A 27,566-nucleotide genomic window follows, 5' to 3' on the forward strand; every position below is an offset into this window, starting at 1 on the left:
TAGGCGGATTATTTTTTATTGCTGTACTGTAATCTAATTAAATGTAGGAAGTTCTCTTTTAGTAGAAAATTAGTTTTTGAATTATATTTTTGTAATTTTTTTACTGCTGTTTCTACTTTTAAAACTCAAGAGTTAGCCTCCCCAGCAGGCACTCAACGTTTAATAAACGTTGAAATGAGGTTGAAATGTGATCAACGTATATTCAACGTTGAAACAACGTAACATTTTCAACGTTGAGGAATAAACCAACATTCAACGTCGAATTAACGTTGATCATTTCAACGTTGTAATTGGAACGTTGATTCAACATTGAATCAACGTTAACTTATTTACTCATAGTAGGCCTATATAAAAAAAATCATTATCAGAAGGCAATATATATGCATAACTGTAGAAGTATATATTTATAAAGAAAAGAATGAAGAAGAGTTTTGGGTTTCACAAAACAGTATAGTACTAACTATTGGTCACTATTTCAACTTGAGATTTGCGTCACCGCGACGGTATGAGAAAAGGGGGGGGGGAGGTAAGTCGTTTGATACTAAATTTCTAGGGAATAAGAAATATAATTATTTAATTTCATTTCACATAACTTTAATTTGAACATAAATATAACATGTAAAGAAATTTAAAATAGTTGATTATCAACAATGATCGCGATTTCTTTCATTCATATTTTCGCGGGATTTGAACAGGAAGTTAGATTGCCCATGCGCACTATTCAAACACGCACTTTTCCTGTATTTGAAAAAGAACAACAAAGGAAAAAGTCGAAAGAGAAACTTCCCGTTTATCACGTATATTTATGGTATGTAGATGTTTGCATGTGGCTATCACGGTTTGTTATATTTATGAATTGTGATTAGAAACTCTGAATTGGTATCATATTGCACAATTAGAGAAAATTATAACGTCAACATTGTATTCCAGAAAACAGATCAGAACACATGGAAGGGCCATCATATATAATTTCCTCCAATTATACTATTTCTAAGAGCATTTAATGTGGAAAGCATATTTAGTTTCATTTTAAAGTTTAGGTAAAGATTGTTACAATTATTATGCTTAAAGATTCATAAGGCTAAGAAAAAGGGGGGACAAGCAAGTGTTTACATTATTTTGCTCAGGTAAATTTCCCAACATGTTTACTTTATACTATATATATGCGATTCTTTTAGTTTAACTTTAAGTTAACAAAGTATTGAATTTGAACGATCATAGAAAATTGATACTTTTATTGTTTTATTTTTACAAAAACAAGTCAGTCTGAGCCTTTACTGATCTTCATGTGATCTCTAACTCTGTGTAATATGAGAAATGCATGTTTACATTAATGTGTACGTAACCTGGTTTTGAATGTTATAGCAGTCCATTATCTGATATCATGAACATGTATTATTTATTTTACAGAAGCTTGTCAAACAGATCAATGGCTAAAAGGCATCAAGTGGAGCAAAATTAAAATTCAGTTTTGGGAATTCCAGTCTTAAAATCATCACAGGTAGGTTTTTTGTCTGTATAGCTATTTACCATTTGTGTTCAAAGATTAATCTTTTGTTTACCTTACATACCATATTATGTTTGTCTTTATATCTAAGCTATTCTAGTAAAGCTCTTTATTTTATGTTAATGGAATTGTGCAGTCATCAATAAAAAAACGTCTTACTTAGGTAAAGTGTTTTCATTGTTATCAATAACATAGTGAAACCCGCAGTCTTACAAAACTCAGGTTGAAGCTTCTTCATTAACAAAAAACTACTTAACCATTACCAGTAAACATTAATGAATCTATTTTTATTAATGATTATCTTATTACAATATGTGCTTCGTCATTATGGTTTTATTTATTTTCGATGCTTCTAGAAACAAATTGAAAGTGGCTCAAATTTAAAATATCTTTTCAGGACATACAATTTATATTTATTATATATATATAATCTGAATTTTTCCAGAGTTTAAATGTACTGCAAGAGTAAAAAGATGTCACTTGGAAATACATATCTGATAAAGACCTCTTCTGCTTAAAATTTACCGCTGAAAGATCCCGAGGTGGTGGAAGAATGATGACATGCAATAAGGACAAAAAGAGACAAATATAACAAATGAATTTATAAAATAAATCTTGTATCAAAAGAAACATCATTGTATTACTATTTTTGATATTATTGTTCCTGAGTAAATAAGTATTAATGTAATGGTTTATGAGGGTAATATATACATTTATATAACATATATGTATATAATCAAGGACCTTTGTTTTTGTGGATAGTTGTCTGGTTAGCAGTCATGCAGCATCGTCTTATATTTGTAAATATTGCGATCATCCTGAACACACATTGGACCTAATAATGTCTTCACTCTTCCTAGATATATATACTACTTTCAAGAAGGGTTTAACATTGGTTGGTCGTTTAATAAAAACTACTTTGAACTTGTGAGAATTGTTTTATAGAACTATTCAACATCTTCTTTCCTTTCTGTGGTGTGAGGGAATAAAGTGCATGTCTTAGTTTTTATGCAAACTGTGCAAATTCATTGAATGATTTGTCTTTTTATAGCTATTCACAACAAGAAAAACTATACAAGTAAGAATATATCAAAAATGATAGGTGTCCACTTATAAATTAAATAGATAATTATGTCTATAGTTATCGTTAAATACAAGTGGACACACACAATCATTTCAGATATTCCTTCTGCCAACAGGATTTTAAGATATGACATTTATGGTCTAGATTTTTGACTTTGTACAAGCACCAAATGTTGTTTAAAGTAACAGTTGATGTATTTATTTAGATGTCTTCCATTTAACTTATCTATTTTGTTCATATGTGTATTGGTGAGAGGGAAAAACATTAAAAAAAACATGTACACCCACACTGCCTGTTTACCATCTAACAACAGCAAAAATTTGGAAAGCAGGTAAATAATGTGGTGTTTGTAGCTTTATAATAAATTTCATTATTATACTTTCAACTACTATTCAACCTTGAATCAACGTTGAATGGATGTTGAAACTTCAACGTTGAAATGACAACGTTAATTCAAATTTTCAAAATCAAACATAAATTTGACATTGTTTCAACGTTGAGAAACAACCTTGTTTCAACGTTGAATCAACGTTGAGTGCCTGCTGGGTCTGTTATATGTATCAATCATTTAATTATTTCTTGTAGATACAAAGTTAGCACGAGATTGAATGAAAGCGAATATGAATCCCCTGCACTCGGTGCTGTACGCTTCTATTTTCAATGATTGATTGTTGTCAGCCAGTGGGAAATATTTCATAAAATTGAGAACGGAAATGGGGAATGTGTCAAAGAGACAACAGCCCGACCATAGAAATAACAACAGCAGAAGGTCACCAACAGGTCTTCAATGTAGCGAGAAATTCCCGCACCCGGAGGCGTCCTTCAGCTGACCCTAAACAAATATATACTAGTTCAGTGATAATGAACGCCTGATACTAATTTCCAAATTGTACACAAGAAACTAAAATTAAAATAATACAAGACTAACAAAGGCCAGAGGCTCCTAAATTGGGAAAGACGCAAAAATGCGGCGGGGTTGTTTCTGACTCCGGACTCGGACTTCTTTTAAACTGAGTTTGAGTGTGCGTATTTGTGTGTTTGTTTTTCTTCATTGGGTAGGGGTATAGGGGAGGGTTGAGATCTCACAAAATATGTTTAACCCTGCCGCATTTTCCGCCTGTCCCAAGTAAGGAGCATGTGGCCTTGTTAGTCTTGTATTTTAATTTTAGTTTATTTATATATTTCGGAGTTTAGTATGACGTCCATTATCACTAAACTAGTATATATACATTTGTGTTCAGAGGTCGACTGTAGTCCACATCCGGATGCAGGATTATCTCGCTGTGTTGAGGCCCATTGGTGGTTCTTGACTTCTTTCTGCTCTTCCGTCGGGATGATGTCTCTTTCATACATTCCTCATTTCCATTTTCAATTTTTCCGAAAAATATCTTAATATATGAATATGTTTAAGATATAGCCGTATGGGGAATATAACTGGTAACTCACAATATATGATCACACAAAGAAAGGTTGAGATCATACATTATAGTCCCTAGTGATGACAGTGGGTTACTTGCCATTAATTTTTATACCCCTTCCAAATTTATTTCTCCATGTTTATTGCCTCAAATTGCAAGTATGGGGGTGAAATTACACTGTAAACAAATTTGGGTCCAGAATTTTAAAGGAAAGTAGTGATTTGGTCCAGCTTAAAAAGGTTGAAAATTAGCACTTCGGAAGCTGTCAAAAGATTTCAAGACGCCCTAAATATAAAATTGTCCATATTTTGAGTTAGAGCCGATGAAGTTTTCTATAATTTTGATATAATTGTCCCAAAAGTAGTACAACACACTGTAAAAGTTTCTTTGAGAAAGCGCAGGTGGGATTTTTTTTATTTTCATTTATGTTCTAAAAGAAATGCACTACGAAATAATTGTGTTCTCGGACCATAACTGGTAAATCACAATATCAGATCACGCTAAGGTAGGCAGAGATCAGACATTGATTAACGGGTACATAACTGGTAAATCACAACATCAGATCACGCTAAGGAAGGCAGAGATCAGACATTGATTAACGGGTATATAACTGGTAAATCACAATATCAGATCACGCTAAGGTAGGCAGAGATCAGACATTGATTAACGGGTATATAACTGGTAAATCACAATAACAGATCACGCTAAGGTAGGCAGAGATCAGACATTGATGTATAGGGTATATAACTGGTAAATCACAACATCAGATCACGCTAAGGTAGGCAGAGATCAGGCACTGATGTATAGGGTACATAACTGGTAAATCACAACATCAGATCACGCAAAGGTAGGCAGAGATCAGACATTGATGTATAGGGTATATAACTAGTAAATCACAATATGTGATCACGCTAAGGTAGGCAGAGATCAGACATTGATTAACAGGTATATAACGGGTAAATCACAACATCAGATCACGCTAAGGTAGGCAAAGATCAGACATTGATATATAGGGTATATAACTGGTAAATCACAACATCAGATCACACAAAGGTAGGCAAAGATCAGACATTGGTGTATAGGGTATATAACTAGTAAATCACAACATCAGATCACGCTAAGGTAGGCAGAGATCAGACATTGATATATAGGGTATATAACTGGTAAATCACAACATCAGATCACACAAAGGTAGGCAGAGATCAGGCACTGATGTATAGGATATATAACTGCTATATCACAACATCAGATCACGCAAAGGTAGGCAGAGATCAGACATTGATGTATAGGGTATATAACGGGTAAATCACAATATCAGATCACACAAAGGTAGGCAGAGATCAGGCATTGATTAACGGGTATATAACTGGTAAATCACAACATCAGATCACGCTAAGGTAGGCAGAGATCAGACATTGGTGTATAGGGTATATAACTGGTAAATCACAACATCAGATCACACAAAGGTAGGCAGAGATCAGGCACTGATGTATATGATATATAACTGCTATATCACAACATCAGATCACGCAAAGGTAGGCAGAGATCAGACATTGATGTATAGGGTATATAACGGGTAAATCACAATAACAGATCACACAAAGGTAGGCAGAGATCAGACATTGATATATAGGGTATATAACTGGTAAATCACAACATCAGATCACACAAAGGTAGACAGAGATTAGACATTGATATATAGGGTATATAACTGGTAAATCACAACATCAGATCACACAAAGGTAGGTAGAGATCAGACACTGATGTATAGGGTATATAACTGGTAAATCTCAACATCAGATCACGCAAAGGTAGGCAGAGATCAGGCATTGATTAACGGGTATATAACGGGTTAATCACAACATCAGATCACACAAAGGTAGACAGAGATCAGACATTGATGTATAGGGTATATAACTGGTAAATCACAATAACAGATCACTCAAAGGTAGGCAGAGATTAGAAATTGATTAACGGGTATATAACTGGAGAGTCACTACATCAGATCACACAAAGGTAGACAGAGATCAGACATTGATGTATAGGGTATATAACTGGTAGATCACAACATCAGATCACACAAGGGTAGGCAGACATCAGACATTGATGTACTAGTATAGGGTATATAACTGGTAAATCACAACATGAGATCACACAAAGGTAGGCAGAGATCAGACATTGATTAACGGGTATATAACTGGTAAATCACAACATCAGATCACGCAAAAGTAGGCAGAGATCAGACATTGATGTATAGGGTATATAACTGGTAAATCACAATATGAGATCACGCTAAGGTAGGCAGAGATCAGACATTGATTAACGGGTATATAACTGGTAAATCACAACATCAGATCACGCTAAGGTAGGCAGAGATCAGACATTGATGTATAGGGTATATAACTGGTAAAACACAACATCAGATCACGCAAAGGTAGGCAGAGATCAGGCACTGACGTATAGGGTACATAACTGGTAAATCTCAACATCAGATCACGCAAAGGTAGACAGAGATCAGACATTCATTAACAGGTATATAACTGGTAAATCAGAAAATCAGATCAGGTAGACAGAGATTAGACATTGATATATAGGGTATATAACTGGTAAATCACAATAACAGATCACGCAAAGGTAGGCAGAGATCAGACATTCATTAACAGGTATATAACTGGTAAATCAGAAAATCAGATCAGGTAGACAGAGATTAGACATTGATATATAGGGTATATAACGGGTTAATCACAACATCAGATCACACAAAGGTAGGTAGAGATCTGACATTGATGTATAGGGTATATAACTGGTAAATCACAACATCAGATCACGCAAAGGTAGACAGAGATCAGACATTGATGTATAGGGTATATAACGGGTAAATCACAATAACAGATCACACAAAGGTAGGCAGAGATCAGACATTGATATATAGGGTATATAACTGGTAAATCACAACATCAGATCACACAAAGGTAGACAGAGATTAGACATTGATATATAGGGTATATAACTGGTAAATCACAACATCAGATCACACAAAGGTAGGTAGAGATCAGACACTGATGTATAGGGTATATAACTGGTAAATCTCAACATCAGATCACGCAAAGGTAGGCAGAGATCAGGCATTGATGTATAGGGTATATAACTGGTTAATCACAACATCAGATCACACAAAGGTAGGCAGAGATCAGACATTGATGTATAGGGTATATAACGGGTTAATCACAACATCATATCACACAAAGGTAGACAGAGATCAGACATTGATGTATAGGGTATATAACTGGTTAATCACAACATCAGATCACACAAAGGTAGGCAGAGATCAGACATTGATGTATAGGGTATATAACGGGTTAATCACAACATCATATCACACAAAGGTAGACAGAAACCAGACATTGATGTATATGGTATATAACGGGTTAATCACAACATCATATCACACAAAGGTAGACAGAAACCAGACATTGATGTATATGGTATATAACGGGTTAATCACAACATCAGATCACACAAAGGTAGGTAGAGATCTGACATTGATGTATAGGGTATATAACTGGTAAATCACAACATCAGATCACGCAAAGGTAGACAGAGATCAGATATTGATGTATAGGGTATATAACTGGTAAATCAACAATATGAGATCACTCAAAGGTAGGCAGAGATTAGAAATTGATTAACGGGAATAAAACTGGAGAGTCACTACATCAGATCACACAAAGGTAGACAGAGATCAGACATTGATGTATAGGGTATATAACTGGTAGATCACAACATCAGATCACACAAGGGTAGGCAGACATCAGACATTGATGTATAGGGTATATAACTGGTAAATCACAACATGAGATCACACAAAGGTAGGCAGAGATCAGACATTGATTAACGGGTATATAACTGGTAAATCACAACATCAGATCACGCAAAAGTAGGCAGAGATCAGACATTGATGTATAGGGTATATAACTGGTAAATCACAATATGAGATCACGCTAAGGTAGGCAGAGATCAGACATTGATTAACGGGTATATAACTGGTAAATCACAACATCAGATCACGCTAAGGTAGGCAGAGATCAGACATTGATGTATAGGGTATATAACTGGTAAATCACAACATCAGATCACGCAAAGGTAGGCAGAGATCAGGCACTGACGTATAGGGTACATAACGTGTAAATCTCAACATCAGATCACGCAAAGGTAGACAGAGATCAGACATTCATTAACAGGTATATAACTGGTAAATCAGAAAATCAGATCAGGTAGACAGAGATTAGACATTGATATATAGGGTATATAACTGGTAAATCACAATAACAGATCACGCAAAGGTAGTCAGAGATCAGACATTCATTAACAGGTATATAACTGGTAAATCAGAAAATCAGATCAGGTAGACAGAGATTAGACATTGATATATAGGGTATATAACGGGTTAATCACAACATCAGATCACACAAAGGTAGGTAGAGATCTGACATTGATGTATAGGGTATATAACTGGTAAATCACAACATCAGATCACGCAAAGGTAGACAGAGATCAGACATTGATGTATAGGGTATATAACGGGTAAATCACAATAACAGATCACACAAAGGTAGGCAGAGATCAGACATTGATATATAGGGTATATAACTGGTAAATCACAACATCAGATCACACAAAGGTAGACAGAGATTAGACATTGATATATAGGGTATATAACTGGTAAATCACAACATCAGATCACACAAAGGTAGGTAGAGATCAGACACTGATGTATAGGGTATATAACTGGTAAATCTCAACATCAGATCACGCAAAGGTAGGCAGAGATCAGGCATTGATGTATAGGGTATATAACTGGTTAATCACAACATCAGATCACACAAAGGTAGGCAGAGATCAGACATTGATGTATAGGGTATATAACGGGTTAATCACAACATCATATCACACAAAGGTAGACAGAGATCAGACATTGATGTATAGGGTATATAACTGGTTAATCACAACATCAGATCACACAAAGGTAGACAGAGATCAGACATTGATGTATAGGGTATATAACGGGTTAATCACAACATCATATCACACAAAGGTAGACAGAAACCAGACATTGATGTATATGGTATATAACGGGTTAATCACAACATCATATCACACAAAGGTAGACAGAAACCAGACATTGATGTATATGGTATATAACGGGTTAATCACAACATCAGATCACACAAAGGTAGGTAGAGATCTGACATTGATGTATAGGGTATATAACTGGTAAATCACAACATCAGATCACGCAAAGGTAGACAGAGATCAGATATTGATGTATAGGGTATATAACTGGTAAATCAACAATATGAGATCACTCAAAGGTAGGCAGAGATTAGAAATTGATTAACGGGTATATAACTGGAGAGTCACTACATCAGATCACACAAAGGTAGACAGAGATCAGAATTACAGAATTACGGACAAGGGTAAAACTATATGGCACCAACAACTTTGTTGTGGGGCCATAAAAAAAACATCCTTTTCACTGAACCATGAAATTTATTGAAAGGTTCCCTTAATAAAGTAAATATGTACTTAGTATCATGTTGATATAGTGTAAACTTTAATGTTTCAAAATATACAAGTTTAACCAAGAAATAAAAGTAGAAAATAAAAACCAAGAGGAATTATAATGTCTAGTAGAGCTAACAAAACATTAAACTTTTAAACTGTTCAACTTTGATGTATACCTCTCCTATTATATGGTTTTTATGGTCATCTGCAGTTGGATAATACATGTGGATTTCTTCTTCTTTCACAACATCTACAGATGACTCTTCCAAAGCTTTTCGAAGAGTTTTTGCAGTCTGCTTCCTTCTCCATTTACTTGAACTATTTTCTAACTGATAAATAAAGAAAGCAATTGAGCATTTCCCTTTTGATTGAAAAAAATAGAATAAAGCCTTTTACTTTTAACAATTTCCAAATTAACTTTAAAACCATTCAGTTTTCTATAAATAATTAAGGATGGTTGCTCCTCTTATTCCTTTATTTATCTACTATCAATCTAATATCAATAACAGTCTAGTAAAAACCTTGTTATTTTGAAACAGGAGTAGCAAACATCTTTAATTAGCAGTATCCTACAAACGATTACAATTGATGAATGGGACCATGTGGACCGTCAATCCAATAGGACATACTTTTTTCAATCTATAAAACAAGAAAAATCCAAATTATGAATATCTCTTCATCTTGACATGGCGTCTATCACGTTTGGACTGGTCCATTTCATTAATAAGGTGATTCATAAATCTTACAGGGTAATGACAAAAAAGGAAAACTAACTTATTGTTATGTGTTTTTGACAAAATATGTCAGTTTAGTTTGTCTCTTTTAAGATTACAGGTAATCAATTTACACTGTTATTATAATTGATTTATTACAGTGTGGGGTCTGTCAGTATCAACAGCTATTACAATAGCAGAGCCTGACACATCATGGTCCATGGAAGTATCAAAATAAGTCCAGAGACATTTCAAAATTTTCAATTAAATCAGAGATGCGAGATAAGATTACCTTACTATAACATGTATAACCTGTGTAGAGATTTTAATTTTATGAAAAATTTACGAATGAACAAGAGTACCTGATCTCTTTCTATAAGAAACACAAACAACACACATGAAACCACATTTAATAAGAAAAAGTTCAGTCAAATTTTCAAAACTAATTCAACAACTGAAATTATTCCATATTTTGTTTGAACAATAGCACAAACAGCTTTAACGGCATTGCAGGTTTAAAATGCACTTTTTTTAATTTGCCTTCTATGTTATTTTGATAGTCAAACTTGAATGGTCACTTATAAACATGTCTATACAAGTTATCAAACTGAACTCTGCCGCAGCTGGTGTCACGACTTTATAGCAAATCATTTCACATTTACGAAGTATTTTTCATAACTGTATGTTCAGGTTTTATAAAAAATATTAGAAATTTTATACATTTTGTCATTGCAAAATGTTTTTTCAAAAGATTTCTCGGATATTTTTAAATATTGATCTTTGAACTTTGAGGTAGATATTTTTTCTTTGAATTTTCAGTAGCCTCCATCTTGTTTGATATGGAGGCTACTGAAAATTTGGTTTGGGATGTTCTTTAAAATGATATGTATAAGTTTAATAATTCACCATTCTTTCAAAATCTTATATTTTTTGTCATCGTAAATGGCTATTAATCAGATTTTATATTAACATCTTATTATAATTACATAATTACAATGAACTGTGAAATATGCAAATAACTACTCGGCATCGTATATCAGATATAAGAAACTAAGTTTATTGTTGGGTGGTAGCTTTAAACAGGCGGCTTAGTAATCAGTTAAAATCAATAGAGACGAGTCCTATAAGAAAAGAAAGTCCCTGTATCCCAGTTTAAAAATGTTAATAAAAAAAATCAAACCCTGTATCCTGGAAATTTGATAATGCGTCTCTGGGTTATCCTAGCAGGACATATCATCTTTTTAGTGTTTTGAATCAGAGTCCTGCCTTTCATAACATAGCTATGGTCAGTTTTCGACTTTTCTTCCTAAAACAAAATGACATTAACATACCACTATTGCATGTATTGATGTTCCCATAAAATACAATATAAATATTTTAGCAAGTACATTTGGTTTAATAAAAGGAATTTTGAAAAACTATATGAACTGTGATATTTCACTTTGAGTTAATACAAAATAATTACTGTAATATTCATATTAAAGGTGAATACATGAGAGCTTAGACCAAAGACAAATCTGGTCAAAGAAACTTTGACCAAATGTAAGACCACTACAACCATTTCATGCAATCTTCACCCATGAACATAATTAACACTTTCTGAAGTAACTGGGGCAATAGTGATTTATCAAACAAGTTCATAAAGACTGGTTTAAAAAGATCAAGCTTGTTGTCTGACTTTTACGAGTTTCGGGTACCAGATAGGAATTGTTAGTAATGGCAAAAAACTCTCTTATAATTTTTGAAATTGCAACCTATTATGCTTATCAGTTAAAAATACATATATATCTAATGGCAATATATGTGGAAATGGCAAAGACACATGCAATATTGTCAAGGATTTGTATAGTAAGATTACAATACAAATCCTTGTTTACGTTAAATACTTTTTCCGCTTGATATTGGATCTTCTTTTTGATGTTTCGGTCAGGACCATGCTGACATTCTCTAACATCATATCCCAGAATAATGTAAGGACAGCCATTGGTATTTATTTTACATCTGTCATCAGCTTTTCCATCTTCCCACCAAATCTTATGTGCTTTGTAGTCTGTTGAAACAAGATCAATGGTTTCAGTGTTGAAATAATACATTCTCATAAATTTTTAACTATTAATTCTCTCTATGTAAGACTATTTTGTCTTGTTGGTCATAGGATTTTCAAACTGAGTTATCACATAAACAAAACTGTAAAAAAAAACTAACAATAGAGTAAGTGATAAAATATTAAATGCAAATAAACTAATAAATAACGCAAGTTAATAAACTGAAATTAGAAGTTTCACAACTTCGTATAACATCTATAGTCAACAATTGCTCAATACAATGTACATGTATTAGATATAAAGTAGTCTCATATATGAGTGGTGTAATATTGCCGAAACCTGGTTTGTTTGCTTATAAATGATAAGTTGCAATATGTGAGTATAAATATTTGGTTTTTTTTTCAACACATACATCCAAATGTTCATAGTGAATATGGCCGCTGTTTTAAGTAACTTGTGATTTATGCAGTGAAATAAACACTTTGCTATCTTTTTTAATAGACAAACATTTTTGGGTGCCATAAATGTTAAAATCCCTTATTCTATCATTAATTCTATCAAGATTCCATGTACATGTATGGGCAAACCTGAAAATATCTGAAAAATAAACATATTAAACAATCTGCATTTTTGGAAAATTCATGGCAATTTGACCTCTGCCATAAAAGAAATCCTGTACATGAATTGTCCTTATCAATTTTCCAATGTTAAATGATCTGGTCTTAGTCCTGGAATGTTATCTTGTTTTCAGACTTCCCCGTCTCTACTGGTGATGACTATTTTTCACCTGTCCAGTTACTAAGAAGTGTTACAAATGATATTAAATGCAACACATAAGTAGTAACCAGAGAGATTCAGCGCTTGAAGACAAAATACTGAAATGAATAACATACAATATTTATCTTTAAAGTACATACAGATAACTGGAAAAATATGCCACTTTCCATCTCTGACTATCTAGAAGATTTCATAGGCAAATAAGAAAATTGCCCCAGACAGAACCAAGAAAAGGATTACCCAGGAGAAACTTTCTTAAAGTGCTGGTTTAAGATTTTGTAGAAAGACATGCTATTCCAGTGGCAATCTATTGGCAATACTACAATTTCCTCATGATTACAAGAACTAATTTTTAATATCCAAAGGACATTGATTTGTCCTGAAAACATTGTGTTATACTACTTAAAATAATATCAAAGTATATAACTTATATTAGTCCTGTTTACTCAATAAAAGTACAAATTAACTTCAGGAAATAGATAAGCATGTCATATATATGCAAATTACTTGTTGGAAACAATATGGCAAACATAATTATTCAAAAACATTTGCGGATCCAGGGAGGGGGGAGTTGTCCGGGGTGTTGGAACCCTCCTTTTTTTTGGACGATCAATGTATACAGCTTAAAAAATTTGTATACCAATTGATTTCTTAAAGATATATTTCATTCATATTGAGTTTTTACGACTAAAACATCACAGACCTTATATGACAGCTTTAGATGGCACTTATGATAGACATCCTCTTGGGACAAAGAACGATAAGTCTCTCTACACGCCCCATCTGAATAGTTTCGTCACTCCCATTTAATCTCGTACGATTTTGTTTTAAATTTTTAAGGTTTAAACAGTATAACACCATGTGATATCATGTTTTAGGGACAAATCAATTTGTCCTTGGGATATTAATACACCTTATCGCTAATCCTGGCTGACCCGGCCGCTTGAACTTTTGACGCATACAACAATCACTTTTCCATTGTGGCGTCAGATATTTTGTATTGTGATGTCAAAGTTTTATGGGAACCTGTGTGATATCCAGTAATGGCGGACAAATAGCGATAAGTTGTATTTGTTCCTGTAATCCTCATGAAATCGTGGTACAAGAATGCTCCTCCCCCTATTTAATTTGACATTCAATGCATTTGAATGGTTGACTCCCCCCCCCTTTTTAACAAATGGTTCGATCCGCCCTTGCATGTACACATTTTTTCAATATTTCCAGACAATTAAATGATAATGTAAACCTCCCCCTTTTATCTGCGTACTACGAAACATTGTACCAACCAATTGTGTCAGTCGAAGAAAACCCCTTATTTCTTCGGTAAATTGTGAAGTTTGTGTTTGTTCTGACTTCATGAGCGTATATATCATGATCCGCTTCGTCTGCAGTTGAAACGACTTTGTATGATTCGTCAGTCATGCTGGATCTCCCGCCATTTCTATGTGAATGATCCGTGTTCAATCCGCTGTTGAAAATTCGAAGAGTTCCGAATACAGACATCCTCTTGCCTGATCTGAACTAGCATCGAAATAAAACTGTGTATTTTCTTTATATTTATCTATAGTAAGACATTTTAATATTAATGTCAACGTCTAGTTTTTGACTGAGTATACAGATTTTATATGTTAGTTTTTAGGTGTTTTATTTCTTGTTGATTTTGTTGAATAAACTAATTTTAAACCACATTGGTACACCCTCGAAATAACCCGGAAAATAATGGACACGAGTCCTGTTAAGTTTGCTCACTCAGTTCCAAAAAAGAGTAGGCTTAAGAGTAATTGGGAATTATGCGTTATTTGCCAAAGATCTACTAATGAAAATTTGTCAAATGCAACAGAAAAGGGGGAAACTACTCTTTTAGACGCAATAGATGTCAAACAGGGTATTGTTTATCGCCGCCTTTATGATGAATTATAGTCAACGAAAGTGATTCCATTAGAACAAAATTAATAAAATATCATAGGTCTTGTTATAAAGCCTATACAAGTAAAAAAAAACTTGGAAACATTTCAAATAGGGAAAGAACAAATAGGCTCAACATCGAGTGCAAACCATTCCGTGTTTGAACCAACTTGCGTTAAAACACGCTCAACGGTATTACAATAAGACTGGTCTAAATGTTTATTCTGTAAACAAAAGTCCTACAAGCGAGACAAGCAATTACGGCGAATCGAGTCTGTTGAACGTGCTGATAATATATTAAATGCAGCCAAAGACAAGTTTGACTATCAAATGGTAAGTTTACTCTCTATGGAGAACTTCAAGGACAAGGCATTGTACCATTCAACAGGCATTGCTAACTACATGCTGAATTGGAAAAGGGAACCTTCTGATGATGCTTCAAATGAGTCGGAGCATGACATTGCTTTCAAGAACCTGACGGAAGTTCTACACGATGATCTGTTTTTGAATAAGAAAGCATTTTCGTTGTCGAATTTACTAGACACATATTGTTCCTTTCTTCCTCAAGAAATTAGAAGTAGATACACAACTTCTAAACTGCATTGTTGTTCAGACTCAAAGAGGACAGGGTAAATCAAATATGATTTTCAGTAGCTCTATCAGTGTTTCCGAGGCTATTCGCGCTGCCAGTAGTTTAGAATCGGAATTAAAATTTTCTGAGATGAAAACCAGTTTTGTTAATGATTCCATACATCAAGACGAACTATTCTTAGCTGGATGTTTTCAAAACCCAGAGACTGTGAAACAAATTTGTGCCGGAACTGTTAATGATTGTATTTAGTTGTTCAGTACACAGGAAGAGGCAGATACAAGAATTATTCTAGTCTCTGTTTGCTAATGACCAGCTGATAAAAAGCAATTCCAGGGGTCGCATTGTAATAAAATCATCGGACACTGATGTTTTACTTCTGTGTATTAGGTATTTTCCCCAAATGACAAACATTGATGAATTGTGGTTCCAGACAGGATGCGTTTCTTCAACCAAAGACGCCCGACGGTTTATACCTGTACACGATATATACAATGCCATTGGACCAGTGATTTCGAGTACATTACCAGCTGCTCACAATCTAACGGGATGCGACACGACGTCTTCTTTCTTTGGAATAGGCAAAAAGACAGTATACAAGGCATCAAAACAACACCCATTCAGATATCAAAGTTTGATCAATCTAGCTGGTTCTGATATCGAAACATCTGTAACAGTGGGTAGACATTTTATCGCTGATCTCTATGACCCCAAAGGCAAGACTCAATCTGTACATGGTGATCTAAATAAACTGCGAGTGAAGTCAGCGCTATCTAAGGATGCTTCATTAGTGAGACTACCTCCTTCAGGAGCATCTTTCAGACAACACATATTTAGAGTGTCTCTACAAGTGTACGTCTGGATGAATGCCCATATCGCAAAACCACCACCTAGATCACCTCTTGAATATGGATGGACAATGGGGAATAGCTCGATAGTTCCACTATATTTTGAGGGGCCAATGTCTTCTGTCTTTTTACAGAACCTTGTTTGCACATGCAAAGGCAAAACTATTTGTGGTAAATCGTGTGTATGTTACGAACAAAACTTGTCATGCCCAAGCATTTGTGGTTGTCATGGCAGTAATGATTGTAGAAACCAGCTTACTCATCAGACTGTTTTAGAAAATTGCAACGATGAGGATGATGAATAAAGTACGAACCCCAATGTCCAATATTGCATGTGTTTGATGCTAGAAGCCTTTCCTCTCTTGAAATTTTTTGAGAAAATAAAATTAAAAAACAAAAAAACAAAAAAAAAAACTATGAAAAAAACCTACCAGTGGTCTTGACGTGGTTGGTAGGCTTGTAAACCAACTGGAGAATTTATCGAATATTTGGAAGTATAACATGTACTTTTTGTGTTAGTTTTTCGTAACCACTTCAAATCATCGGACGTATATAATAATGTCAAATGTTATTGAAATACATGTATACACAAATATCTTCATTTTTATCTAAATTTTTGTGAATCGTGTTTCATGTGTTTGTATGATATATATAGTGCTTCAAAACGGTTAAAGTCAAAAGTCTACTCTTGATTTTCCCCAAATGACAAACATTGATGAATTGTGGTTCCAGACAGGATGCGTTTCTTCAACCAAAGACGCCCGACGGTTTATACCTGTACACGATATATACAATGCCATTGGACCAGTGATTTCGAGTACATTACCAGCTGCTCACAATCTAACGGGATGCGACACGACGTCTTCTTTCTTTGGAATAGGCAAAAAGACAGTATACAAGGCATCAAAACAACACCCATTCAGATATCAAAGTTTGATCAATCTAGCTGGTTCTGATATCGAAACATCTGTAACAGTGGGTAGACATTTTATCGCTGATCTCTATGACCCCAAAGGCAAGACTCAATCTGTACATGGTGATCTAAATAAACTGCGAGTGAAGTCAGCGCTATCTAAGGATGCTTCATTAGTGAGACTACCTCCTTCAGGAGCATCTTTCAGACAACACATATTTAGAGTGTCTCTACAAGTGTACGTCTGGATGAATGCCCATATCGCAAAACCACCACCTAGATCACCTCTTGAATATGGATGGACAATGGGGAATAGCTCGATAGTTCCACTATATTTTGAGGGGCCAATGTCTTCTGTCTTTTTACAGAACCTTGTTTGCACATGCAAAGGCAAAACTATTTGTGGTAAATCGTGTGTATGTTACGAACAAAACTTGTCATGCCCAAGCATTAGTGGTTGTCATGGCAGTAATGATTGTAGAAACCAGCTTACTCATCAGACTGTTTTAGAAAATTGCAACGATGAGGATGATGAATAAAGTACGAACCCCAATGTCCAATATTGCATGTGTTTGATGCTAGAAGCCTTTCCTCTCTTGAAATTTTTTGAGAAAATAAAATTAAAAAACAAAAAAACAAAAAAAAAAACTATGAAAAAAACCTACCAGTGGTCTTGACGTGGTTGGTAGGCTTGTAAACCAACTGGAGAATTTATCGAATATTTGGAAGTATAACATGTACTTTTTGTGTTAGTTTTTCGTAACCACTTCAAATCATCGGACGTATATAATAATGTCAAATGTTATTGAAATACATGTATACACAAATATCTTCATTTTTATCTAAATTTTTGTGAATCGTGTTTCATGTGTTTGTATGATATATATAGTGCTTCAAAACGGTTAAAGTCAAAAGTCTACTCTTGATTTTTTGTTGTTTGTGTTGTTTTATGAATATGGGGGGGGGGGGGGGGGGTGCACATCGTCATGCATTTTCAAAATAATATTACTCTTGCACTGGTTGACCTATTGTCATAAATAAAACTTCATATACTATCGTGTTCATGCTGACATTTATGTATCAAGACTATTTTTATAATTTCAACATTATTTTTATTTAAAAAAGGAATAATAAATTTGATAATTTTTCATTGAATCATGGACCGGGTGTAATCTTTACAGTACTAACTGCTCCTTTATTCTTTATGTTATCTTAACAAAACTTTCCCCAAAATATCTTTATATATTGTAATATATTATAGCAAAGCTGAATATTAAATACAAATATTTTTTATCGATAATTTTTGTAAATAAAGATAATCTTTATCATTTTCTTCCATGTTGGTGTCGGGAGTAAACAGCACTAATCTATGTCAATCTGGCATAAATATTAGAAACTGAAGTTGTGCAGCACCCCTAGAGCTTGCTTCCATTGAAATTTTTTCTCAGTTATCATGAGTGACTACCGAGAAATTGTCCAAAATGTCCAAAAACTTCGATTTTTTAAAATTCCCCCTTTTTACCTTTGATCGCAATTATCAAGCATCTGCACTACTTTGGCTTTCTACGACATGCTTTAATCGAAGGGTATTATATTTATCTTCAAAATAGGACCAAAATTAGCCGTGAGGTATTTCGGTCCATTAAATTTTTAAATTTACCTTAATTGTCACCGTACTATTAACAATAAAAAAAATATATATTTTTTTTATATCTGGAAGCTAATGCACATAACAGTTCATTCCAGTTCTTAACCAAAATAACGTTATCTTATCTTCATAAGTTAATAAGTCTAAATATTCTTCAAACTCAAAGTTTTTTTTTAAAAGTTAAAACATAATGCTTTGGGAGAATTTTCCATTTCTGATTTCCATGTCTGCTGAAATTGGTCAAAAATTCTCTGTTTAATGCTCATCTTTAACCATTTTGGATTAAAACTAAAGTTACTCTGATTTAACCAAATATTTGAAAGTACATATTTATTCAAGATATTTTTAATACAAATCAACTATTCAATATTTTAAACGTACTAACTGATCTCACGGTGGGTATGGTTGTCCTGCGAGAGAACGTACTGTGCTGGTGATTCGGTCCTGACGGGTGCTGGTGATCAATGAAAAAATGTAAACAAAGACGAAAATGATGATTTTTGACGTTTTCACTCATAAAAAATGGAAGAAAACAGTTGAGATTTTTCAATTTCGTTTCTTATGGGTTCATATATAAACCATTAAAAAATTGACCCTCTAAACTGTTTCAGTAAGCGTAACACAAAAATGCTCATTTTCAGAAAATCTCGAACTGAAAAAATAAAACAAAAATGCTCATAGAGTCCGCTTTCTATACCGCAATCCACACGACAAAACAATTTTGTGAAAAAACATTGCAATTTCTTAAAATTTAGCATTTTCTCAATTTATGCATGTCCTGATACTGTGCTGGTGGGTCCTGTCATTGTGCTGGTGGGTCCTGATACGGTGCTGGTGATTTTGGATAAGAAGTTGGTCATATTTGAAACAAATGTTACAAAATCAATAAAATTGGGCAGATAATTGTTGCCAACAGGATCTATGACTCCTATTTTAGCTCTTGTGCATCCATTTGGCTGTTTAATATGTGTTTTCAAATGATCTTAACTTGTATTACATAATAACATAAAAGGGCAACATCTTTCGTCCAATATTAGATAACAATATATAGTATCTAAAATAAGTTAAAAATTCCACAATACTATATAATTCATTTTATGTGTCAATTTGTTCGAAAAAAGTCGAAAAGAAGAGAGTTTAAGTTAATGTCATGATTATCTGTCGCTTTCTAGATCTATGCTTAGCATTTATTTCAGATGACATGGACTCCTCACCCTGATGAACCTGCTGCCTTTCATAACTTCATCCGTATACATATATTAATAGATAAACGAAAGGCTGCAACTGGTATTTTTGTATTTAAAATGATTCGTTGTAACGAGAATATTTGTGGTGAATGGAAACTGTGAGGGTCAAAATCTTAAATTGCTTATAAATGTTGCTGGACCTAGTTTCGTTATCTGATCCGAATTTTCTGAAATATGCAAGGTAGATAGACATTTTGATTTGTTTACTCGGTAATGAACCCTTGTGTTGATCCCATGGTAAACATAACAAAAATCTCTGTACAAAGGTCTGTGAATTTTCTACAAAAATAGTGATTTTATTTTCACTAAATTCTCTTTTTTCTACTAAATACAATAATGAACTATAATAAATAATAATGCTTTGCAAGAAGTTTCCCCTTGATATATGCACATTTCGTAATTGACATTGTCATAAAAAGTACACGAAAAGATAAAATATTGATATAAGTACTTAATTTGCATCTTTGAACCCCCAGCCCCGGCTTGTTTTTTAGGAGCCTGGGGTGTCTAAAAATGGTCGATTACAGACAGCCGAGTACGCATTTTACTTTCCAGGCGTGTTTATGTTTTTTAAATATAAATTAAGGCTACATTTTAATATAATAATTCTATAAATTCACAATATAAAATCAAAGTACTGAAGTACTGAACATCGGATGACCGCAGGTTCTTGTGGATGGTCAAAAGGCATGTCACAGAAACAGATCACATCTCTATACCTGAAACTTGGGTTAATTTACAGAGATATTTTTTTTCTGATAGAAGTACGTGCTTGGATGATGAATAAATGACAGGAAATTCAACCTCACCGTAATAACTATTATATTGTAGTGCAAGAAATTAGTATACCTTGGACTATTATACTTATATAATAATAGTCGTCGAGAATACACTGGTTTGTTGTTATATATATTATTAATATTACGATTGCATGTATATATAATTTTCATCTATTTGTATATGATAATTCTAGTCTACTATTATTATAGTGACGTTAAGCACGATATTGCGTCTCAAATGGTAACGTCAAATTTTTACGTTTTACGGCGATTACCGATTATTTGGGATAATTTTTGTATTTCGCTTACAATTTTTGTTTTGCACATCAATATGGATACTTCTTATAACGTTTCTTGTACTGAATATGCATTGAATATTTCCCAATGAAAGTATAACGTAAGCAACAAACAACAAAATATATCGTATTTGGGTAATGCATATCTTTATGAAATGAGAAGATATATACGGTATGATGAGTGCCAATGAGACAACTCTCTACCAGAGATCAATTGACATAAAACGTGTTAAAGTGCAATGTTTTCCCATTTAGATCCGAAAAGGAGGAGGATATATATTTTGCTTTAATATAAAAAGTTTGTCGAGAATAACAAGTGAAACGGGTCTTGCTTATAAAATTCACTATACTTTCTTTAATAGCGGTACAATATTAGATTATGAAATGAAATGATTGTCAGAAAAAAAGGTTAATTATAATTCATCTCATATGTTTACAAGCTTTGTATGATGTGGAGAGGTATATAGCCACGCTTTAGGCCAAATTTTATTTTCACTTTCAATTCTATACACATGAATCTTATTGCAGAGAAATAAAAAAAATATCGCAGTCAGTTTACGATTCCCAAATTTGAAAATTTGATAAAGATGATTTGTTATCCTCTTGTGATACAAAACTTTTTCACAACTTAAGAACCTCATCTAAACGAACAAACCCAGTCATCGGATTTTTTTTATGATGCTTTGTGGTCTTGTTGATAGTATTTGACTATCAAGAAAATTCTATCTGAGGAACTATATACAGATGATCCACCATAAATAGCGTACCCCGAATCGACAACGTTGAAAACGTACGAAAATCGTCCAGTGGACAAACTTGCAAGACATTTCATTTCTTTTAAAACGAAGTCGTTTTGACTACGCAAGTTATCAAAAAGTATGTTGCTGTTTTGTAAAGTTAAAGCACAATTACGGAAAAGGACTATTTAGCATGCAACTAATCTGAATTTTTAATAAATAACGTCGCAAATGACAATTTATTTGTAAAAAACGGCGAAATCCGACATTGGACATCTTGCAAGAAATTTGCCAGAGGCCGTTGCATTTTTAGATGTAGTGTGAGTGCTCCAAAAATTTGATTTTGATATGGTCTATGTATGCACATATGTGAGCCGAATTTACACAAACGAAATATCATATAATCTTATATTTTAAAACCTGTAAATTTTGATAACTTAACATCTTCCAAAATCTGACCAATATGAACACTATTTGTTTTTGCCAAAAAATAGCGTTGGTCGTATTGGAAACACATATCCAGTAATATTGTTATACTTTATATATAGAGCATATCATTCATTCGAATTTTCGTGGATATAACACTATTTTGAAGAACACAAACACCTCTGCTAAAGTGATTATGCGTATAGTCTGTTACGTCTGACACGCATATTTTTGACGTTTTGTCAATATGTTGTCCTTATTTTAGACTAAAGTAAAATATGATAAAAAAAAATGTACTTTTTTTCGGAATAGTATTTACCTGTCTAGTCTATGGATAAAAGTTTTATATAACTTAACTGTTATGATTTTATAGAAAAGCTGTTTATTAGTGTGGACTGGTTGATTACACGGTATTGACGCAATAACGTGCGTAACGTCAGTGCAGTGCAAGTGCATGGTGGACACTCTTCTGTAAAAAAACCAAAGCCTTAAAGGCTGTAAAGGCAATTGCTGCCATATTAATGTTTTGGGGACTTTTATTTTTCATCTACATATATAAGAATTAAACCTGACAGGACATGGTTGTCTAGTGAAAAGCAAGAAGGTTTTGACTTTATATCAATAAAAATCATTTTTAATATGTTTTATATTTCACAAGGAGACAACAGGTTTACCAGGCTAAAGTTGGGGGTAATTATGGATTATCCCCTGGTAGTGTTTGTAACTGGGCAATAATTACTTTTATTTATTTAATTTTAACCATTTTCATAATTAATTTAAATTAACCATTTAGTTAAAACATTTCACCTTTCGAGACGCTAATGTTGAAAAATGGGACAGAAATAAAATAACTTACAAGACATAAACATGTAAAAAATAAATATATATTTCAGCTTACTAAAAATATTTTCATAGTGTTACTTTGACATCATTTCTTAAAACTAAGTCCCACACATAATTGTTCATTTGATATGTGTCATCCTCATGCGATACGAGAAGTTTTCATGTCGCTAAATAGTCTTCTTGTCGCTTAATTTATTCTTCTTGTCCGTTCTTGACGCTTCTTGTCGCTAACATTTTTCTTGTCGTTATTAGTGAGACCGCTATTTTTAGATTACAGGTGGTCATTTACACTACACGTATAACCTGTGTAGTGATTTTTATTTTACGATAAATTTATGAATGAACGATAATTTTATGAATGAACAACAGCACCTGACCTCTTTCTGAAACACCAATTAAACATATAAAATCGTATTTATTAAGATATAATTCAGTCAAATTTTCACCACTAAATCAACAACTGAAATGATTCCATATTTTGTTGATACATCGTACAACCGGAGAACAGAAATCGCAGGTATGAAAATGCACTTTTTTCACTGGTGTTGACAACCCAAAACTAATTTGACTATAATTTATGAATGACGGAAATTTAAGCGATAACAATACATCGGAGTGACCTCAAGGTCATCCTCTGTAAAAATGCAGAAAAAAAATGAATGAAGTGAAATATCTTAGTAAGGAGTCATAACTACAGAGATGGTGTGTTTGACACACAAAACTTAAAAGCTTAGTGATATTACCAATATTAAAATAAAAGTGTATTTTAGTTGGGTATTTTTTCCATTTACTCATTTTCAATTATAATCAAGGCACATTTGATTTTTATTCATGAAAAATATTTAAATATAGAAAAGTAGGACACATTGTTCACTTCCTCCCCCGTAATTCTTTATCAAAAATATTTATTTTGAAATGAAAAAGCTAAGAAATCTTAGGTTTTTTAGTGTTTTCTAGGTTATCTCGTCTTCATTCTCTGACATATTCTAGCTTGCCCTTTCATAAAATAGTGATTTTTTTAGTGTTTTATCGAATTTTCGAAAAACAAATACCTGATAACCGCTTAGACAAAAAAAAATATGTTGGAAAAATCTTACAGCAAGTGATTCTTAATAGCTATAGCTCGAACGGACGCCTAACGGATAAAAAAAAAGTTATCCGTTGACAAAATTTGTATCTGTTGGGAGTCCGTTGGTGTACTAACGAACATGTAACGAATGCCAAACAGACACACAACGGACACTGAACGTACGTGAAACGGATACGTACCGGACAGAATGGACGTCGAACGTACATCCAACGGACGAGTACCGGATAAAACAGACACCGCTATGGAAGCGTAACAGATAAAACGGATGAACAAAATAATCTGAAAATTAAAGGCAATAAACCATCTAAAAATTAAAGGCAATAAACCATGAGAAATTTCAATTGGCATTTGTCCATTTTACATCCGGTAGTCATCCGTTTTATCTTAATGAATAAAATATGTTTAAAATCAAATCCGTTTTATCCGTTATCCTTCCGTTAATATCCGTTTTACATCCGTTTTATCCGTTAGGCGTCCGGTAGACATCCGTTGGTGAATTGGTCTACCGGATCTCCAACGGATGCATAACGGATACGTAACGGATACAAAACGGACGAGTACCGTACAAAACGGATGCCTAACGGACGTTCAACGGACATTTTATACGTTGGACGTCCGTTCAAAGTTTGAACATGCTCAAAATTTTCCACCGGACAGAACGGACGTCAACGGATAAAACGGACGCTTAACGGACATGCAACGGATATGGACGGACGCCTAACGGATAAGAACGGACGTCCAACGGACATGAACGGATTGAGAACAAGTTATCCGTTAGGCGTCCGTTCGAGCTATCCGGTAAGGTGTGACCAAAGGCTAATATAAGATACATTTTTCTTTTACAATCCACCTTTAAAATTTTACGGGAAACTATTCCAAGCTTTCACTGTAACCTCGCTCTAACTTATCCCCCTCCCCCCCCCCCCCTCCCCCCCAAAAAAACACCAAACAAACAAACCCGCAATACTATTGTCATTCTTATAGTCAACACTCAATTGTTCACAAACAAATGTGTTTTAAGCTGCTAAAGACATGATTCAAACGCTCAAAAAGTCCTTTGTTCTATATTTATGCAAAACCTTTCACATTTTTATTTTATGGGTTATTGTTGAAGGTCGTACGATGACGTATGGTTGTTAACACATACTCCCTTTGGTTTCTTATGGACATTTGTCCATTGACAACAAACATACCACATCATCTACATTATATTAAGTATTGTATAAATTACAACGTATTTTGGTGATCTTGCAAAATGATCGTAATCCCGAAAATCGTAAACATATTTTCTTATCTTAAAAGGGGGCAAGAAGGGTTCCATTAACAGGCCAATAAATAAGATTACAGTTAATTTTTTTTTTAAATAGGGGTATTTTTTCTCTCATAATAACAGTAAACAGATTCACAACAATGTCAATTTCAAGAAAGCAGACAACAGCTAATTAGTCAACAACAGTACAGCATCAATGCTCTTGAATATATGCCACTTTTAACTAAAATATAAAAGCACAGAACCAGGACATAGGAGCACAGAACCAGGACCGTTTTTCTTATCACCAGCACAGCGTCAGGACAATTCCATTTAACGAACTTGCACGACTTTTGCAATATAATATTGTTGTAATATACTTTGCATGGTACTTATGACACATCAGAGAAAAATTAAGCAACAAAACAGTCGTTTTATTGCCGTTCTGATACAATGTAAACAAACCCACCAGCACAGAAGCAGGACCCACCAGCACCCGTCAGGACCAAATCACCAGCACAGTACGTTCTCTCGCAGGACAACCATACCCACCGTGGATCTTCTAGTTAGTATTACCATATAACTTTTGATCATCTGACCATAATACAACATTGTTTTAGCAGTCAGTAAATAGGTGTAATAATTCATTTTATAATAAGTAATTACTGGTAATAACTGGGCCGTTTAAGGAATTACTTGTATTAACTAAGTGCATCGGGAATTACCTGTAATTCCTAAATTTTAGTAATTACATGTAATTCTTAATTTCACCTATTTACTGTAACATATTCGTCAATACAAGCATAATATTTAACAATGCGATATTGCGTTCAAGATTCAAAGTTTTATTATCCTCAGACACAACAGTGTACAAGAGGTCAATATACATACATACATAAATATACTAAATATCTATACAGTAATTACAATACAATTATGATAAACATGTATATATATACGACAACAGGAGCTAACACACAATAAACAATCATGCACGTGATTCTCGTGACACTTTCATGTGTATATACAGTCAGTCTATATCATTTGGATTTAACACAATGTCATGAATATGTGAGTTTTTACATATGTATAAAAAAAGTGAATAATTATAGATATTTGATAACGTAAAGTATCGATTTAGCGTGAATAATTTAAAACATAGAGGATTACTTCTCACAATGAAGTTATTAAACTAAGAGTTGCAACTAAGTGGTGCCGTTGAAATCAGCTGTTTGTAAATTTCACGTACGCCTTCAGGAGTTGGTTTGGCAATATGAAATATTTGTTTCAAAGATAAAACTGGTAACGTGTCCTATTGTTCTGAAGTGGGACCTACCGATTAGACTAATCACCGGTTTTGTACAGGTGCCACATGTGGATTCTGATCTGCTTACCCTTTCTGAGCACCTGATATCACCCCAAAATATTTGGGGGATTCGTGTAGCCAAATCTTTAGTTGTCTATGTCCTGTTTTGTATATTATTGTTTGTCCTTCGAATTGTATTCTTATTGTTGCCATGATATTGTCAGTTTATTTTCGACTTACTAAGTACGTGTTTGAATATCCCTTTTGTATTGCTCTCTTTTAGATGCTATGTAAAATGTAAAAACACGGAGATATGATATGACTGTCATGGAGTCATCGATCCTCCAATGAACAGACAACAATGCTGTTGAAAATTACTTGCCACAATAGGGCTTTCAACAAGGAGTAACCGTAAATGTCATCATATTATTAATAAAATTGAAACTCACAAGTCCGAACACGTAATTAATTATAAGTATACCTTTTTCCGGTCATCATGTTTATTTTGTATTTTCAACATACTATATATATCTATTAAAAAGATAATTATTTTTTTGCAGTTTTTCAGAAGCAGGTTTCTG

The 27,566-nt window shown here is 33.7% G+C and overlaps 1 protein-coding gene and 1 long non-coding RNA gene across 2 annotated transcripts in view; both read left to right on the forward strand.

The window, feature by feature from the left end:
- LOC139501381 (protein mono-ADP-ribosyltransferase PARP12-like) overlaps positions 1-27,566 on the forward strand; it is a 275,921-nt gene that overhangs the window by 17,221 nt on the left and 231,134 nt on the right. The gene's annotated exons all lie outside the window — the stretch shown is intronic.
- LOC139500806 (uncharacterized) lies at positions 714-2,137 on the forward strand. The gene is made up of 3 exons (XR_011658368.1): positions 714-808; positions 1,411-1,501; positions 1,953-2,137. It is a non-coding gene; the product is annotated as an uncharacterized lncRNA (long non-coding RNA).

The sequence above is a fragment of the Mytilus edulis genome, chromosome 13 (assembly GCF_963676685.1).
Source record: "Mytilus edulis chromosome 13, xbMytEdul2.2, whole genome shotgun sequence".
Lineage (NCBI taxonomy): Eukaryota > Metazoa > Mollusca > Bivalvia > Mytilida > Mytilidae > Mytilus > Mytilus edulis.